General features: G+C 48.3%; 1 protein-coding gene across 3 annotated transcripts in view; it reads left to right on the top strand.

Annotated features, from left to right (window-relative positions):
* The window catches only part of CHRM2 (cholinergic receptor muscarinic 2), a 367,212-nt gene that overhangs the window by 128,136 nt on the left and 219,526 nt on the right, over positions 1-19,550 (top strand). Inside the window, exon 2 of one of the 3 annotated variants that reach the window (XM_063929002.1) lies at positions 6,666-6,751. The exons of the other annotated variants lie outside the window; for them this stretch is intronic. The gene's annotated coding sequence lies outside the window, so the exon portion shown is untranslated. The remainder of the gene's footprint in view (positions 1-6,665; positions 6,752-19,550) is intronic. 3 annotated transcript variants of the gene reach the window in all.

Here is a 19,550-nt window from a genome sequence, read left to right as displayed (position 1 = left end):
CCCCCCCTGCGTGTGCTCCTGAAGGGGTCTATTCATGAAGCAGTGAAAAGAGTGGAGAAGGGAGCCTGTGGAGAAATCGCCCCATGGCAACCAATCAGCTGCTACGTACAATTATGTAGTATGCAAATTATAATAAGAATTTACTTACCGATAATTCTATTTCTCGGAGTCCGTAGTGGATGCTGGGGTTCCTGAAAGGACCATGGGGAATAGCGGCTCCGCAGGAGACAGGGCACAAAAAGTAAAGCTTTACGATCAGGTGGTGTGTACTGGCTCCTCCCCCTATGACCCTCCTCCAAGCCTCAGTTAGGATACTGTGCCCGGACGAGCGTACACAATAAGGAAGGATTTATGAATCCCGGGTAAGACTCATACCAGCCACACCAATCACACCGTACAACCTGTGATCTAAACCCAGTTAACAGTATGATAACAGAGGAGCCTCTGAAAGATGGCTCCCTACAACAATAACCCGAATTAGGTAACAATAACTATGTACAATTATTGCAGATAATCCGCACTTGGGATGGGCGCCCAGCATCCACTACGGACTCCGAGAAATAGAATTATCGGTAAGTAAATTCTTATTTTCTCTATCGTCCTAGTGGATGCTGGGGTTCCTGAAAGGACCATGGGGATTATACCAAAGCTCCCAAACGGGCGGGAGAGTGCGGATGACTCTGCAGCACCGAATGAGAGAACTCCAGGTCCTCCTTAGCCAGGGTATCAAATTTGTAGAATTTTACAAACGTGTTCTCCCCCGACCACGTAGCCGCTCGGCAGAGTTGTAATGCCGAGACCCCTCGGGCAGCCGCCCAAGAAGAACCCACCTTCCTTGTGGAGTGGGCTTTTACCGATTTTGGCTGTGGCAGGCCTGCCACAGAATGTGCAAGCTGAATCGTACTACAAATCCAGCGAGCAATAGTCTGCTTAGACGCAGGAGCGCCCAACTTGTTGGGAGCATATAGTATAAACAGTGAGTCAGATTTCCTGACTCCAGCTGTCCTTGAAATGTATATTTTTAAAGCTCTGACAACGTCCAACAACTTGGAGTCCTCCAAGTCGCTTGTAGCCGCAGGCACTACAATAGGCTGGTTCAGATGAAATGCTGACACCACCTTAGGGAGAAAATGCGGACGAGTCCGCAGTTCTGCCCTGTCCGAATGGAAAATCAGATATGGGCTTTTGTAAGATAAAGCTGCCAGTTCTGACACTCTCCTGGCCGAAGCCAGGGCTAGTAGCATGGTCACTTTCCATGTGAGATATTTCAAATCCACAGTTTTTAGTGGTTCAAACCAATGAGATTTGAGAAAGTCCAAAACAACATTGAGATCCCACGGTGCCACTGGAGGCACCACAGGGGGCTGTATATGCAGCACTCCCTTAACAAAAGTCTGGACTTCAGGAACTGAAGCCAATTCTTTCTGGAAGAAAATCGACAGGGCCGAAATTTGAACCTTAATAGATCCCAATTTGAGACCCATAGACAATCCTGATTGCAGGAAATGTAGGAATCGACCCAGTTGAAATTCCTCCGTCGGAGCACTCCGATCCTCGCACCACGCAACATATTTTCGCCAAATGCGGTGATAATGTTGCGCGGTTACTTCCTTCCTTGCTTTAATCAAAGTAGGAATGACTTCTTCCGGCATGCCTTTTTCCTTTAGGATCCGGCGTTCAACCGCCATGCCGTCAAACGCAGCCGCGGTAAGTCTTGAAACAGACAGGGACCCTGCTGAAGCAAGTCCCTTCTCAGAGGTAGAGGCCACGGATCTTCCGTGATCATCTCTTGAAGTTCCGGGTACCAAGTCCTTCTTGGCCAATCCGGAACCACTAGTATCGTTCTTACGCCTCTTTGCCGTATAATTCTCAATACTTTTGGTATGAGAGGCAGAGGAGGAAACACATACACCGACTGGTACACCCAAGGCGTTACCAGCGCGTCCACAGCTATTGCCTGCGGATCTCTTGACCTGGCGCAATACCTGTCCAGTTTTTTGTTGAGGCGAGACGCCATCATGTCCACCATTGGTCTTTCCCAACGGGTTACCAGCATGTGGAAAACTTCTGGATGAAGACCCCACTCTCCCGGGTGAAGGTCGTGTCTGCTGAGGAAGTCTGCTTCCCAGTTGTCCACTCCCGGGATGAACACTGCTGACAGTGCTATCACATGATTCTCTGCCCAGCGAAGAATCCTTGCAGCTTCTGCCATTGCACTCCTGCTTCTTGTGCCGCCCTGTCTGTTCACATGGGCGACTGCCGTGATGTTGTCCGACTGGATCAACACCGGTTTTCCTTGAAGCAGAGGTTCTGCCTGGCTTAGAGCATTGTAGATTGCTCTTAGTTCCAGAATGTTTATGTGAAGAGACGTTTCCAGGCTCGACCACACGCCCTGGAAGTTTCTTCCTTGTGTGACTGCTCCCCAGCCTCTCAGGCTGGCGTCCGTGGTCACCAGGATCCAATCCTGTATGCCGAATCTGCGGCCCTCCAATAGATGAGCACTCTGCAACCACCACAGAAGAGATACCCTTGTCCTTGGAGACAGGGTTATCCGCTGGTGCATCTGAAGATGCGACCCTGACCATTTGTCCAACAGATCCCTCTGGAAAATTCTTGCGTGGAATCTGCCGAATGGAATTGCTTCGTAAGAAGCCACCATTTTTCCCAGGACTCTTGTGCATTGATGTACAGACACCTTTCCTGGTTTTAGGAGGTTCCTGACAAGTTCGGATAACTCCTTGGCTTTTTCCTCCGGGAGAAAAACCTTTTTCTGAACCGTGTCCAGAATCATCCCTAGGAACAGCAGACGTGTTGTCGGAATTAACTGGGATTTTGGAATATTCAGAATCCACCCGTGCTGTTTTAGCACTTCTTGAGACAGTGCTAATCCCATCTCTAGCTGTTCTCTGGACCTTGCCCTTATTAGGAGATCGTCCAAGTATGGGATAATTAATATGCCTTTTCTTCGAAGAAGAATCATCATCTCGGCCATTACCTTGGTAAAGACCCGAGGTGCCGTGGACAATCCAAACGGCAGCGTCTGAAACTGATAGTGACAGTTCTGTACGACGAACCTGAGGTACCCCTGGTGTGAGGGGTAAATTGGAACGTGGAGATACGCATCCTTGATGTCCAAGGATACCATAAAGTCCCCTTCTTCCAGGTTCGCTATCACTGCTCTGAGTGACTCCATCTTGAACTTGAACTTCTTTATGTACAGGTTCAAGGATTTCAGATTTAGAATAGGTCTTACCGAGCCATCCGGCTTCGGTACCACAAATAGAGTGGAATAATACCCCTTTCCTTGTTGTAAAAGAGGTACCTTGACTATCACCTGCTGAGAGTACAGCTTGTGAATGGCTTCCAAGACCGTCACCCTGTCGGAGGGGGACGTTGGTAAAGCAGACTTCAGGAAACGGCGAGGTGGATCCGTCTCTAGTTCCAACCTGTACCCCTGAGATATTATCTGCAGGATCCAGGGATCTACCTGCGAGTGAGCCCACTGCGCGCTGAAATTCTTGAGACGACCCCCCACCGCCCCCGAGTCCGCTTGAGAAGCCCCAGCGTCATGCTGAGGCTTTTGTAGAAGCGGGGGAGGGCTTCTGTTCCTGGGAAGGAGCTGCCTGTTGCAGTCTCTTCCCCCTTCCTCTGCCTCGTGGCAGATATGAATATCCCTTTGCTCTCTTGTTTTTAAAGGAACGAAAGGGCTGCGGTTGAAAAGTCGGTGTCTTTTTCTGTTGGGGAGTGACTTGAGGTAAAAAGGTGGATTTCCCGGCTGTAGCCGTGGCCACCAAATCCGATAGACCGACACCAAATAACCCCTCCCCTTTATACGGCAAAACTTCCATATGCCGTTTTGAGTCCGCATCACCTGACCACTGTCGCGTCCATAAACTTCTTCTGGCCGAAATGGACATAGCACTTACCCGTGATGCCAGTGTGCAAATATCCCTCTGTGCATCACGCATATAAAGAAATGCATCCTTTATTTGCTCTAAAGACAGTAAAACATTGTCCCTATCCAGGGTATCAATATTTTCAATCAGGGACTCTGACCAAGCTACCCCAGCACTGCACATCCAGGCTGTCGCTATAGCTGGTCGTAGTATAACACCTGTATGTGTGTATATACTTTTTTGGATATTTTCCATCCTCCTATCTGCTGGATCTTTAAGTGCGGCCGTCTCAGTAGAGGGTAACGCCACTTGTTTTGATAAGCGTGTGAGCGCCTTGTCCACCCTAGGAGGTGTTTCCCAGCGCGCCCTAACCTCTGGCGGGAAAGGGTATAAAGCCAATAACTTCTTTGAAATTAGCATTTTTTTTTTATCGGGGGCAACCCACGCTTCATCACACACCTCATTTAATTCATCTGATTCAGGAAAAACTATAGGTAGTTTTTTCACACCCCACATAATACCCTGTTTTGTGGTACCTGTAGTATCAGCAATATGTAACGCCTCCTTCATTGCCAAAATCATATAACGTGTGGCCCTACTGGAAAATACGGTTGATTCATCACCGTCGCCACTGGAATCAGTGCCTGTGTCTGGGTCTGTGTCGACCGACTGAGGCAAAGGGCGTTTTACAGCCCCTGACGGTGTTTGAGGCGCCTGGACAGGTGCTAATTGATTGTCCGGCCGTCTCATGTCGTCAAACGACTGCTTTAGCGTGTTGACACTATCCCGTAATTCCATAAATAAAGGCATCCATTCTGGTGTCGACCCCCTAGGGGGTGACATCCCCATATTTGGCAATTGCTCCGCCTCCACACCAATATCGTCCTCATACATGTCGACACACACGTACCGACCCACAGCAGACACACAGGGAATGCTCTTAAAGAAGACAGGACCCCACTAGCCCTTTGGGGAGACAGAGGGAGAGTTTGCCAGCACACACCAAAAAGCGCTATATATGACAGGGATAGCCTTATAATAAGTGCTCCCTGTATAGCTGCTTTAATAATATAATTTTGCCACAATTTTGCCCCCCCTCTCTTGTTTTACCCTGTTTCTGTAGTGCAGTGCAGGGGAGAGCCTGGGAGCCTTCCTGACCAGCGGAGCTGTGTGAGGAAAATGGCGCTGTGTGCTGAGGAGATAGGCCCCGCCCCTTTTTCGGCGGGCTCGTCTCCCGCTCTTTAGTGGATTCTGGCAGGGGTTAAATATCTCCATATAGCCCCCGGAGGCTATATGTGAGGTATTTTTAGCCAAAATAGGTTTTCATTTGCCTCCCAGGGCGCCCCCCTCCCAGCGCCCTGCACCCTCAGTGACTGCCGTGTGAAGTGTGCTGAGAGGAAAATGGCGCACAGCTGCAGTGCTGTGCGCTACCTTAAGAAGACTGAGGAGTCTTCTGCCGCCGATTCTGGACCTCTTCTCGTTTCAGCATCTGCAAGGGGGCCGGCGGCGAGGCTCCGGTGACCATCCAGGCTGTACCTGTGATCGTCCCTCTGGAGCTAATGTCCAGTAGCCAAGAAGCCAATCCATCCTGCACGCAGGTGAGTTCACTTCTTCTCCCCTAAGTCCCTCGTTGCAGTGATCCTGTTGCCAGCAGGACTCACTGTAAAATAAAAAACCTAAGCTAAACTTTTCTAAGCAGCTCTTTAGGAGAGCCACCTAGATTGCACCCTTCTCGGCCGGGCACAAAAATCTAACTGAGGCTTGGAGGAGGGTCATAGGGGGAGGAGCCAGTACACAGACACCACCTGATCGTAAAGCTTTACTTTTTGTGCCCTGTCTCCTGCGGAGCCGCTATTCCCCATGGTCCTTTCAGGAACCCCAGCATCCACTAGGACGATAGAGAAAAAATGTTACATCAATGTCGATTGGTCGTCATGGGCAACTTCTCCACTGGCTCACTTCTCCACACTTTTCACTGCTTCATGAATAGGCCAGTTATTTACATACCATTTACAGCTGGCCACACACAAGCTGATCCCAGCATGGCCGCCGAGACAACCGCGGGACCAGGGTAATGAAGGGGGGCAGAGCCAAATCCAAAAGGTGTGGCCGCGCCCCCTTAAAGAAAAAGTACTGGTCCAGAGACCTGGCTGCTCAGTATTCAGGTGGAGCAGCAAGATTACTTTTGGGCCAAGGGCCACACTGATGACCTATTGCCGTGGTCAGAAGATGGTCGCAGGCCAATGACACTCATCTTCCGGAAGAATTTCTAGGCGTGTCTGGCAATAAGCCAAAATTGAAATTGCCTTGAACAGTTTCAAGCATTGCGCATGATCTGGGTCTACACAATTGCTTCTATGAGGCCGGTGGCGTATATCTACAGTATAATGGGACAGGGTTTGCAGTGCACGCAGGCCCTCTGGGTCCTGGGGCCCCCCACATTGCACAACCCAGTGCACCCATTCAGTAAACTTACCATTTGCAGATGAAAAGTCTGGGAAAATGGCACTGCCTCTGTTTTCTCATAGAAATGCGTGTGCACAGTAGAGAAATCACCGGGAAAATGACGTTGGCACATCGGCGCTGGGCAGCGGGAACTGCTGAGACACTGCACTGAGGCTCGCTCCCCTCATAAGACACCCCTATATCAGGTCATGGTGTAGCTCCGCTGTCAGACTAGACCAGGCTTAAGAACCCACTGGAACTGAAGTACATGAGGTGCCAATCTGCAATTTTCCTTGAGATGCCACTCTAACCCTTTTTCCATAGGATGCTGAACCGAGCGTTAAACATTCCTCACAGCGATCTCTCCCAGCGTGGAGAAAACACCTGTTACGTATAGTGGAGAAGAGCAGGTAATTCCTGTCATCACATTCTGCTAATTAGTAATTGCTGGTAAATACTTATCATTATGCTATATTGTAAAGGTGGTGAAGGTAATTAGTGGGGATCTGGCAACCTGATTAGCTGTGTACGGTGTTTAGCCCCTGGAATGTGTACTGAGTGTTCCGCGCTACACAGTAATCATCACTTCTCTGCTACCTTCTCGGCAGAGGCACGTGAGAAGCGTACTGGCGACGTTTCAGGGAGGGGTGGGGGGTGTTCAGGCCTCAAGTGCTATAAGTATTGTGGGTTTCCCTAAATAGAACCTGTTAAGAGTAACGCTGTTTATTTCATATGTAGTAGAAAGAAAACAGTGTCCTCTTGGAGGGAGCCTGTAATCTACAGTCCTCTGTAAAGGAATTACTTGGATGGGCTTCTGAATTACGCTTCAGTCGGCGCTGCTCTCTCTGGCCTGATTCCCCACCCGTACAGGGGGTGCAAATGGGGCACTTTATTCCTTCTTTTTTGTCTTTCTTGTTCTAGATCAGTGGTTCTCAAACTCGGTCCTCAGGACCCCACACGGTTCATATTTTCCATGTCACCCAGCAGCTGCTACTGTATGTGTATCACCAACTGTCATATTTCAAAAATCTACAGGTGACCTGCAAAACATGAACCGTGTGGGGTCCTGAGGAACAAGTTTGAGAACCTGTGTTCTAGATAAATGCACAGTGAAAAAGGTTCTCTGTAATGAATAAATAAAACACCAATCCCGCTCATCTTTAAAGTAAATCTAAACATTACAACCAAATGTTCTGGCCGGAGTGGATTGTGGTTGACGCAGTTGTCCCGGTTACAAAGGTCATTTCAAAGTGCAATTTAAGTCATACTTTCCCTCTCTCCTGAACCGTCTGGGAGACCCCACAAATTTGCGGGAAGTTCTTCGGACTCCAGAAAAATTGGCGGCCCTCCCGCATCCTGCCCACTTCCTATGAAGTGATCAGGGCATGGAGGAGCGGGTGGTGCCAATGTGACGAAATTCTGACACCTGTGATTCACAGCAGTGCACCGTGAAGGGGGCAGGGCCTAATGAAGCAAGGCATCCTGCCCCGCCTCCATCGCCAGTCAGCTGAATTTCCCCACTGGGCTTCTCTGGTGGAGAGAAATCAAAAGTAAGTTTGTATGCAATAAGTGTACACATAGGGGACAGGTACTAAGCCTTAAAAAGAGATAAAGTGGGCGGAGATCAAGTACCAGCCAATCAGCTCCTAACTGCCATGATACAGGCTGTGTTTGATAAATGACAGTTAGGAGTTGGTTGACTGGTACTTTATCTCCATTCACTTTATCTCTCTCCGAGGCTTAGTATATATATAGACCCCAATGTGTACAACTATGCATATGGGGAAATACATGCATTCTTTTCCATGTACACATTGTGGCAGCACATACTGTATGCTTCATTACTGTTCAACTGCGAATCCAGCCCTGAATATTCCAACAGCTGACGGTACCGCGGTGAGCGGCAGCGCCTAGAGGAGGACAGAATTTAGGATCACATATCCCACGTTACACTTTTTACCCATTCCTGAAGGAAAACTAAAATACCTCATATGAATATTTAGTTGAGACATGAATACACCCAGAACCTCACAGGGGAAATTCACCCAGCTTCAGGAGAGGGAATCACTGGGTTAAATGCTTGGATGCAGTATATTTATAGCCTTCAAAGGATTCTGAAGCTTATACACAGAAGATGAAAACACAACCCAGACAGAGAAGAGTGTGCATGGGAAATGCTTTCCTCCTTCTTTGAAGAGTCAGGGAACAGCTGGTGGATTCTGAGGGGACTTCGTTTACCTCCCTTGTACACTGAAAAGTGGAGACTAGCGGAATCTCCAGAATGGTTGCACGGTACATCGTGCTGATTCCGTATTGGGATGCTGAATTTCTTACCTCTCACTTGTAGCATAGAGTGTCCTATGCAGAATCCATCCCTTGCTCCAAACACACCACAGCATGCAATGAATAGACTCCACAAATACAGTACGGAGCCGTCGTTCTGCAGGAAGGCAACGCAGCAGTGGGACTCACAGCCTGCATCACAGGCAAAACGCTGCAATATTCAAATCGCAGACAGTTCAGCCACAGGTTTGCTCAGCTCTGTTGGGCAGCTGGGGATAGGTGCAGGAGTTTACCGCAATAAGGTTGTAATTGCACCAGCATTGAGCAGCCAGACCTAAACGCGTGTATTTGCCCATGTGCTGCGTTGTACGGAAAGCCATGTTGGAAGACAAGCGTTATTTTGTGTATGCACAACTTTGTGTGGTTTTAATTAGAGATGAGCGAGGTTCGGTTTTACTCGGTTTTACTCGGTTTTACTCGGTTCTCAAAACGGCATCTTATTGGCTATCCAAAACACGTGACATTCGTGAGCCAATAAGATGGCGTTTTGAGAACCGAGTAAAACCGAGTAAAACCGAACCCGCTCATCACTAGTTTTAATTTATTCCTAGTATCCCTGTCACGGGGACGTGTCGGGAGTCATAGGAGCGTGGCCTAGTGACATGTCCCAGTCTAAGCAAGTCGGCCGAGCAGAGTGCCGGGAGACTGAGCTGTTTGGCCAGGCCATCCAGTGACGTCCCTTCAGCCACAAGTGAACATGTGACTGAGATGCATATGACTCTGCGTCGCCTGTAGTTTGCGCGCTCGGCTCTGGAGCTTGCTCAACGCAGAACCACACAATGGGGGTCATTCCGACCCGATCGCTCGCTGCAGTTTGTCGCAGCGTTCGGGTTGGAACTGCGTGTGCGCCGCAGTGCGCCGGCGCATGGCAGCTTTCGTTGCCTAGCGATCGCCTCTGAGACAGAGGGAGCTGAACGGCGGCGTTAAGCCGCCGTTTAAGGGTTGCGGTCCACCTAATGCAGACGTGGCCGGACCGTTGGGGGAGCGGGCCGTGTGGCAGCGACAACTCCCTGCCAACCGCAGGAGGTGCGCTGGCCGGGAGTTACTCCTCAAATACGAAGGCATCTCCGCTGTGCGATGCATTTGTATTTGTGCGGGGGGGGGGGAGGGGGCCGGATTGACATGCGGGGCGGACTAGCCCTGTGCTTGGCGTCCCCCCGCATGTCAGGGAAGATGATCGTAGCTGTGCTAAATCAACTCGGAATGACCCCCAATATACGTCTGCAAAACAAACACGTTTAATCCCCTTAATGTTGCGGTTAAACTAACCTAGGTGTAATTGCTTGGGTGTTGGGGATTCACATAGTATGCCCGCCCTAGGCTGAGCTTCATGACAGAACAGCCTTTAAATTAACTAGGGACTAGCGCTGAGGCTAGTAGTGGATTTCCACTAGGCAGGTGTCAGGTATCTTATTGAACCGCTCCGTCTAAATCAATGAGTTTGATTCGTTTTGTTCCATCCATAACACGAATGAAAGTGTGTTCAAATAGGGGTTAGATTTACTAAAGTTTCTGGAATCAGGTGCTTGCCCCTATCACGGACAAACAAACACAGAGAAAAGAGAGAAAACGAAGGTGCACACTCTAAATACTAAACACTGCTAATCAGAATAATTAGAATACTCTCTTCAATATAACATACAGTAGTGTAAATTTGAGGAGCTCAGCATAATTTTGGCCTAAAAAAAATGTGGGCCCTCCCACTGCGGTCAGGTGACCTCATCTGGTGGGTCCCTAACATTAAGGTTCATTGGCTCATATTTTTTTGTCCAAAATTATGCTAAGCACCTCAAATTTACTCTATGTTATATTGCAGAGTTTATTATAATTATTCTGATTAGCAGTGTTTAGTATTTAGAGTGTGCGCCTTCAGTTCCTTTTTTTTTCTATGTGGAACTTTTGCATGGAAGTACCTCTAATCATATTTGGAATTAGGGTGTACAATTCACTCCACCCTCACGTATGGACAAATAAACATACTGTTATGCCCTTCATTTCCTCTTTGTATAAAACAGCACGTCGTTTCTTACAAGTGCCGCGGCTGACTCCAATTATTTCAGCTTCATTTAAGCACATTCCTGCTCTAACAGGTAATGCTATTTTACGCACCATTGCTTCGTGCTGATGGTCAAGTTCTATGTTAATATTTTGTGACGTGCAGTAAATTGCTTCTGCTAGCGATAACTGCTTCATAGCGCATCAATATAATAATAGCCTGGGAGAGCGCAGCAATGCGGCCTGCTGAGATATCAATACAATGACAACATGTGACACCGCGCTGCAGCATAAGATTAATCCTAGGAGAGAACGCAAGGGACAAGACAATCTTCCTTTCCCTCTGATTGTTATTATATAAGGCAGTGGAAGGTTCAATATCCATCGCGTGTCACTTATATATCATGTAATATATTTTACCTGACTTTGCTCTGTCAGCCATTTGTTAATGGCTGTGACATTTTAGCAGCTGCAAAAGATGGTTCCTGTCAGGGCAACATTATAAGAACTTTATAATGTGCCAGTGACAGGTCCAGTTTATTCTCACAAGTGCCGTTTTACCTCATTAATATTCCACTGAGGTAAATTAAGTTGTGCGTTGAGGCAGGTCTGTGTAGTGTTGACTCATTTTCCATGAGGTGGCAAATAAGAAAGAAAGATGATGGAAATTTGCCAGTAGGGCACAGAACCTTATACGTCCCTGTTTTTTTGCTGATCTTTGTAATGAAAAGCAGCAGGGACTACCGATTCTTCAGGAGAGTAACTGGGCAGATCATGGACTAGGTCAACATGTCTTTGGGAATGCCAAGGGGTGTTTAGACCAGCGCCCATGTGCAATGGGCTGTGTCTGTGGGAAAGTTTTCCACTTGTGGATGGCAGGTTTTGTCCGTCTTGGGCCGGCTTTACTCCTAGTTTGTGCCCAATTGGTAGGGCATGATTATGTGAATTAGTTGCCATGGGTGACCATTAAAGATGCACTACCATCCTAGAGCATTATACAGTATCTCTGCCAGGGCAGCCATCCGGAGGGGGGGGGGGGAAGTGGGGACTGGTGTCCTGGGTCCTTACAGAGAGGGGTGCCCACCCCTGGCTGCTACCACCAATACCTGGGGAGCTGCACCAGACTTTGAATGAACAGCAGACTGATGCCCGGAGAGGACTTCTTAAAACAAGCCTTCTCTGTACATCAGCTCTCTGTGAACTGTTCCTGTAGGTCCACAACACTCCATCTTTATGTAACATCACAATGTATGACATCACTTAGTGGTGGAGCGGTGTGGCAGAATCTTTTTTGGGCTGGGAGGGGCCCTGTCTACTTTGTCAGTCCCGGGCCCCACAATTTCTGATTGCAGCCTTGATCTCTGTCCCCTCCTTGGATCCTGGTGTATGCTCAGTGCAGCCATTATTGCCACAGCCAGACAAAATCTGGGGGTTTGTGCCACTTTGGCCCTATGCTAACCAGGGCTGTAGAGAGATTGTCAGGGCCCCAGTAATCACTGACGTGTGGCCACACACCCCTTAAAAAAAAAATGAAAAAAGCACTGTGTCACCAATCTAGGGATCTAAGGTGCCATGAGCCCGCACGGGGAGTTCCATGAGCTACACAGGGGGGTGCCATGGGAGGAGCATGAGGAGGAGGGGACCTGGGGGGGGGGGGGTGCAGGGTGCAGAGGCGACTGCTGCACTCAGTTTAAAGGGCTAGTATGGTCAGCCTAGCTTATAGAAGTGGAGATATTGCCATGGCAACCATTCAGCTTCTACTTATCATGTATCTACCCCCTTCTAGAAGATAATAGCTATAATATGGTTGGTTGCCATGGGCATACCTCCCAACTCTTGGGAGGTATAAAGAGGGACTCCCTGTGTAGCATAGCCGGGCCCGTTGGGAAAAAGAGGTCGTGGTCTCAGAAAAGGGTTGTGGCCTCACGGTAAAGCCACGAACGCGATCTACGCCCTATGGGGGCATGGCTAGCGCTCTGTGAGCTGCTGGCATGCCCCCTGAGTTGGGAGCACTGACTTATCTATGATGGGTGCAGTGTGTGCGGTGCACACGGGCCCCTGCGTCCAGAGGGGGGCCACACCACACACACTGCACCCATTTCTTCTATATACTTACCTTTCTGGTGTCTCGGTGTGGGTCCCTTCTTCTCCCGTAGCCGGAAGCCGCAGCAGCGCTGTTAGTGCTTTGCCTGAGCACTAGAGACTCTGGCACAGTGCTAGAGTCTACAGCGCATGCGCAGGTCTCCGAAAAAATGTCTACCGAGCCATTTTTTCGGAGACTTGCGCATGCGCTGTAGACTGGGCACTGTGCAGAATCTCTAGCGCTCAGACAGAGCGCTGACAGCGCTGCTGCCGACTACGGGACGGGAGAGGAGGGGGCCCCCACCCGGAGACTACACACGGGTCCCCTCCTCTCTAGATACGCCCCTGGTTGGGAGGTATGGCTATGTGTAACATCACTTCTATAAACCCGCACTTTAGTAAATATACACCCTTGGCTCTGCTCTTTCCAGAACGAGGGCCTGTGGGGCCACTGCTGGTACTTGTGCTGGCCTCAGAGGACCCCTCTTCCCGTAGTGGCCGTACACACACCCTCCATCTAGGACTTTTGCACCGAGACAGATCCACTGGAGAATATCCGGTAAAGTGTGTAGAAGCTTTAGCTGTGATGAATCACATGGACACAGCAGTAACTGAGGAGCTTGTGAGCCAAGGTCACGTCAACTTGACATTTTAGTAAATCACTTTCACTGACACAAATTTCCAGCAAATGCTTAGGTCACAGTCTGGACCATTTTCTCTCGCGAAACGCTACGGTTGATAAACAATGAAGCCAGAGACGTTCTCATCCTCGCTTCAGCCCTCCAGGCTGGATGAGGTCCCCAGAGGATTCCGGAAGCAGATTCAGTCTCTCCGAGTTTCCCAACGTTTTACATTATTCCTTTTGAACATTATGATGATGTGGAACGTGGCTTCTGGTACCTGCCAGCACCTCCTAATATCACCCCCTCCCAAGTACCAAACTTCCTCCTGATAATTGTGACCTATATGGAGAATGATAATCTATTCCGGTCCCGTTTCCATGGCGATAAAGAGCGGAGAACATGGGGGGACTCCAAACCAGAGCAATTTCTCCTGCTGTTCTCCATGACAGAACAGACACTGCTCAATCCACAGAGTGAGTTCTCCTTGGGTGGGGAGGTGGAGAGACACTTAATCATGGCTGGCCTGAGGAAAGCGCAGGGGGACCGGCATGTGGGCGGAGGCGGATGGAGAGGTTGCCGTGAACAAGCGACGAAAGTCTCATCTCTATGCATAATACAAAACTACTCACTGTGTCTAAGGGTGTATGTACTAAGACTGGAGAGAGATAAAGCGGACGGAGATAAAGTTCCAGCTAATCAGCTCCTGTCATTTTTCAAACACAGACTGTAACATGGCAGTTAGGAGCTGATTGGTTGGTACTTTATCTCTCTCCATGACTTGGTACATATCTCCTGCGGTTCCTCCATTTCCAAGAGCAGCCGCAAACCCCATAGATTTCTATGAGGGCTGTTGTGCTGCCGGATTTACCAAGCACTCCGGAGTGCGAGTATATAATTGTCCGGTTTAGGACCTGATAATAAATGGGCCCCAAAGAGTTTGGAAGCTGAAAACAAACATTTACAGTACTTACATGCTGTGGGTTATAGTACCTTTTTAACAGGTGCGGCAGTTTTGAATATCCATATACTGTAGATTTATACGCTGACACTATCCCTATAACACTGACCCTGTCCCTAGAACGCTGACACTATCCCTATAACACTATGGGAAAGGGGACAAAGTGTTCCCCGGTATTGCAAACTAGAGATGTTTGTGAAGCCTCTTGTTTTGGTTTTGGTCCTAGTTAGATTGTCGTGCTTTGGTATTGGTTTTGCAAAACCACCGTCAAGTGTTTCGTTTAGGAATTCAGATTTAAAATCCGGATCTTGGGTTTTGTATTTCTTTAACCACTTGCCTGGCATGGTGGCAACAGATACGACCATACCAGCAAGTGCTTTATCTGACCTGGACGCACAGGATGCGACCAGTCAGATAAACAGTGTTAGCAGCGGCAGGGAAGGGAAACTTCCCTCCGGTGCTGCTGTCAGAGGGACCGAAGCGGCTGCAGACAAGAGCAGCAGCTGGTAAGTGTAAATCATTGCCCCCAAGCCCCCACTGGTCAGGGCTCTAAAAACGAAAGTCGCAATGTTACCAATGTTCCAAATGTCACAATGTTCCTGATCGATGTTCCGATGTTTGGGTAAAGATATTTAAAAAAAAAAAAACAGGAAAATTTATAGATAGAATTGGATGCTGATGCGGCACTCATAACCGATTGGCAAAGAATGGAGTCACACAAAGGATGCTTTCAACGTTTCAATCTGTAATAAGATTGTCTTCAGGAAATATACAAAACGGCAGTCAGGGCCGGTGCTAGGGTTTTCGGCGCCCCCCTGCAAACTATAAATTTGCGCCCTCCCATATTCCTTTGGGGCGCGCCGGTAAAAGGGGTGTGGTCTCACAAGTAAGGGGCATGGCCACACAGTAGTACCCCCATTTAAAATTACGCCACAATGTAGAACAATCTTATTAATCTTGGCCCTCATTCCGAGTTGTTCGCTCGGTATTTTTCATCGCATCGCAGTGAGAATTATCTTAGTGCGCATGCGTAATGTTCGCACTGCGCATGCACCAAGTAACTTTACTAAGAAGAAAGTATTTTTACTCACGGCTTTTTCATCGCTCCGGCGATCGCATTGTGATTGACAGGAAATGGGTGTTACTGGGCGGATGTACGGCGTTTTAGGGGCGTGTGGCTGGAAACGCTACCGTTTCCGGAAAAAACGCAGGCGTGTCCGGAGAAACGGTGGGAGTGCTTGGGCGAACGCTGGGTGTGTTTATGACGTCAGCCGGGACCGAAAAGCACTGAATTGATCGCACAGGCAGAGTAAGTCTGGAGTTACTCTAAAACTGCTAACTCGTTTTTGATCGCAATATTGCGCATACATCGGTCGCACATTTAAGAAGTTTAGATTCACTCCCAGTAGGCGGCGGCTTAGCGTGTGTAACTCTGCTGAAATCGCCTTGCGAGCGAACAACTCGGAATGAGGGCCCTTATACGTAATGCCCCACCCGTAGTAGTGGCGTCCTTATATGTAATGCACCCCAGTAGTAGTAGCATCCTTATACATAATGCCCCCCCAGTAGTAGTAGCATCTTTATACATAATGCACCCACAGTAGTAGTAGCGTCCTTATACGTAGAGCACCCCCAGTAGAGGACGCGTCCTTATACGTAATACCCCCCAGTAGTAGTAGCATCCTGATATGTAATTCCTCCCTAGTAGTAGTAGCGTCCTTATACGTAATTCCCCCTTAGAAGTAGTAGCATCCTTATACGTATTGCCCCCCCCCCAGTAGTAGTAGCATCCTTATACGTAGTGCACCCCCAGTAGTAGTAGCGTCCTTATACGTAATGTCTCCCCAGTAGTAGTAGCATCCTTATACGTAATGCCCTCCCAGTAGTAGTAGCGTTCTTATACGTAATGCACCCCCAGTAGTAGTACCGTCCTTATACATAATGCCTCCCGCAGTAGTAGCATCCTTATACGTAATGCCCTCCCCCCAGTAGTAGTAGCATTGAGATACGTAATGCCCTCCCAGTAATAGTAGCGTCCTTATACATAATGCCCCCAAGTAGTAGTATCGTCCTTATACGTAATGCCCCCCCCCCAGTATTAGAAGCGTCCTTATAAGTAATTCCCCCCTAGAAGTAGTAGTGTCCTTATACGTAATGCCCCCCCCCCAGTAGTAGTAGCGTCCTTATACGTAGTGCACCCCCAGTAGTAGTATCGTCCTTATACGTAATGCCCCCCCCCCCAGTATTAGAAGCGTCCTTATAAGTAATTCCCCCCTAGAAGTAGTAGTGTCCTTATACGTAATGCCTCCCCCCCCAGTAGTAGTAGCGTCCTTATACGTAGTGCACCCCCAGTAGTAGTAGCGTCCTTATACGTAATGTCCTCCCAGTAGTAGTAGCGTTCTTATAAGTAATGCGCCCCCAGTAGTAGTACCGTCCTTATACATAATGCCCCCCGAGGTAGTAGCATCCTTATACGTAATGCCCTCCCCCCAGTAGTAGTAGCATTGTTATACGTAATGCCCTCCCAGTAATAGTAGCGTCCTTATACATAATGCCCCCAAGTAGTAGTATCATCCTTATACGTAATGCCCCCCCCAGTAGCAGTAGCGTCCTTATACATAGTGCACCCCAGTAGTAGTATCGTCCTTATACGTAATGCACCCCAGTAGTAGTAGCGTCCTTATACGTAGTGCACCCCAGTAGTACTATCGTCCTTATACGTAATGCCCCCAGCCCCAGTAGTAGTAGAGTCTTTACACGTAATGGCCCCCCTGTAGTAATAACGTCCTTATACGTAATGCCCCCACCAGTAGTAGTAGCATCCTTATACGTAATGCCCCCACCAGTAGTAGTAGCATCCTTATACGTAATGCCCCCCACAGTAGTAGTAGTGTCCTTACATGTAATGCCCCCCCGTAGTAACGTTGTTATACGTAATGCCCCCCCAGTAGTAGCGTCCATAAAGTGAGTGCACAGACATACCTCACACACACACACACACACACACACACACACACACACACACACACACACACACTTCTCTCTCACCCTCCACTTACCTAAGCCAGTCTCCCTCTGTACAGCAGCCAGGTCCGTTTAGCTCCGCCCCTTCTGTCCCGTTTAGCCACGTTCTTTCCGTCCCATGTAGCTCTGCCCCCTTATGTCCTGTACTCGGCGCTGTCACACAGATGAGGGGAGGGAGGAGGCGTTTCATGCTGCAGGTGCCCGCTGCCAGTGCCTGTCATACAGTGACTGACACAGCACTGGCGGCAGCAGCAGCAGCAGGAGGGGGGACAGGACGGCGCAGCAGGGAAGGGATGAAGAGCAGGGGAAGCGCCTATCCATCCCAGCGCCTCCCTGCACTGCATCCCTTCGCTGAGCGGGTAGCGCCGGGCCTGACGGCAGTGTTTCTTACCTTATATCCCTTCACAAATCACCCAGACAAACACAGATTGGCTGCAATCACGGGCGCGGGAGTCCTGGCCCGAGATTCTGGTGCAGATGGATGACGTCATCACGCACTCCCGCGATGCACGTCAGTATTGTTTACAGGCAGGGCTGTACTGGCCCACAGGGGTACAGGGGAAACCACCGGTGGGCCCTACTGCCTGGGGACCCACTCCCTCCTCTAGGGATCAGGTTCCAGACTGTGCTGTTACTAATCTAGTACATTATCATGCATGCACTACAATATTTACTGTATATATTTATCTAGGGGACCAACCCATGCAAAATGGTTAGACAAACCAATGTGGCCGCTGGGCACACCTCCTCTAGAGAATGGCCCCACCCCTAAATGTGGGCCCCTACCACTGCATTTCCCCGGTGGGCCCTACATGTCCCAGTCCGACACTGTTTACAGGTAACTAAGCAACCCCATACTAATGCCGGTATATGAAGAGAGGAGACAAGAACGATATCTAATTCCTCCCTTAGCAAATTAACACATGATCAAGACATCTTGATAGCATAAGGATAATCCATCACAGAGCTACTTTGTTGCAAAACATGGTGTAGACACTCCTGGATAAACATTCCTAACGATCTTATAAGCAACAAAGTGTCATAAGCACCAAACATAAACGTCACTTAAACTAATCGGAAACAATTTGACTAGCACATACCAAATAAATAGTGAAAATTGTATCATGTAGTTCTGTATACATAAAAGACACTGCATCCAACACTCAAAGAAATAAGCAGCAGATTAACCGCCAACCCAATCCTCAGTAATTAGAGAAAGCTAGCAAATGAATTGTGATCATTGAGGCCCCGAGGACTGACAACATCTAATCTGTGGATCCATTCTGTTTCCTTTCTTAATAGTAATAAATTACGATCTCCATTTTTTTATTTTTTTTTACTAAAATCATTTTGGATAGGGTCAAATTCATGTTCTTCACCTAATTCGCTCATAAAAAAAACCTGACAATTTCTTAGCGTTTTTTTTGGGGGGTGGGGAAATCGTCAGTTAAGTGGTTAAACTTAAAATGGATAAAAACAGCTAAAATCAATTAAATTTTTGCAATCCAAAACCCGAAATTCGGATTTAAAATCCTAAGAACCGATCTGGGATCAAATAGTTGCCATCCAGAAATAGAGGGAAAATGGCCATTGCAAAAATTATGAATGCAGCGCAATATTCAGGCTGATCGCAAAACCATACGCAAGTACCGGAACATCAACGTTTTTTCCTATTTGCGCCAGGTGAGGTCATCCACAATTCTTGCGACACAAGAGGCTGGAAGTGGTCATCACTGATGTCAAACACCCTCCTTAAAAACGCCTGGGCACGTCACCGTTTATTAAGACACACCCAGAAAACAGGAGGTTTCCGCCCAGAAACACCGGTTTCCTGTCATCCAAACAGCTGCTGCATTGCAATCACGGTGTACACATTTTCTGTTGCAAATATCGCACGTGTGCAATGCGAATGCAGTGCATGCACAGTTGTTCGATAATCAGCAAGATTGCGATTTGCAAATTTTGCAATCCTTACTGAATAAGGTCCTCAGTTCGGATCGGATCTCATCAGGAGATCCGAACCGGGTTTTGTGCCGTTCAGTTTACAAAATTGTGGTGGGTTTGGTTTTCTAGAAAACCGAACTGCACATCTCTATTGCAAACATATAAAATAGAGTAAAATTTAGTTTACTGGTATTTTTCAGTTACTTACTCTCGTTGTATGTTTATCCAGCATGATCTACT

Source organism: Pseudophryne corroboree, chromosome 6 (genome assembly GCF_028390025.1).
Source record: "Pseudophryne corroboree isolate aPseCor3 chromosome 6, aPseCor3.hap2, whole genome shotgun sequence".
Taxonomy (NCBI): Eukaryota; Metazoa; Chordata; class Amphibia; order Anura; family Myobatrachidae; genus Pseudophryne; species Pseudophryne corroboree.
This window is presented reverse-complemented; position numbering and strand designations above follow the sequence as displayed.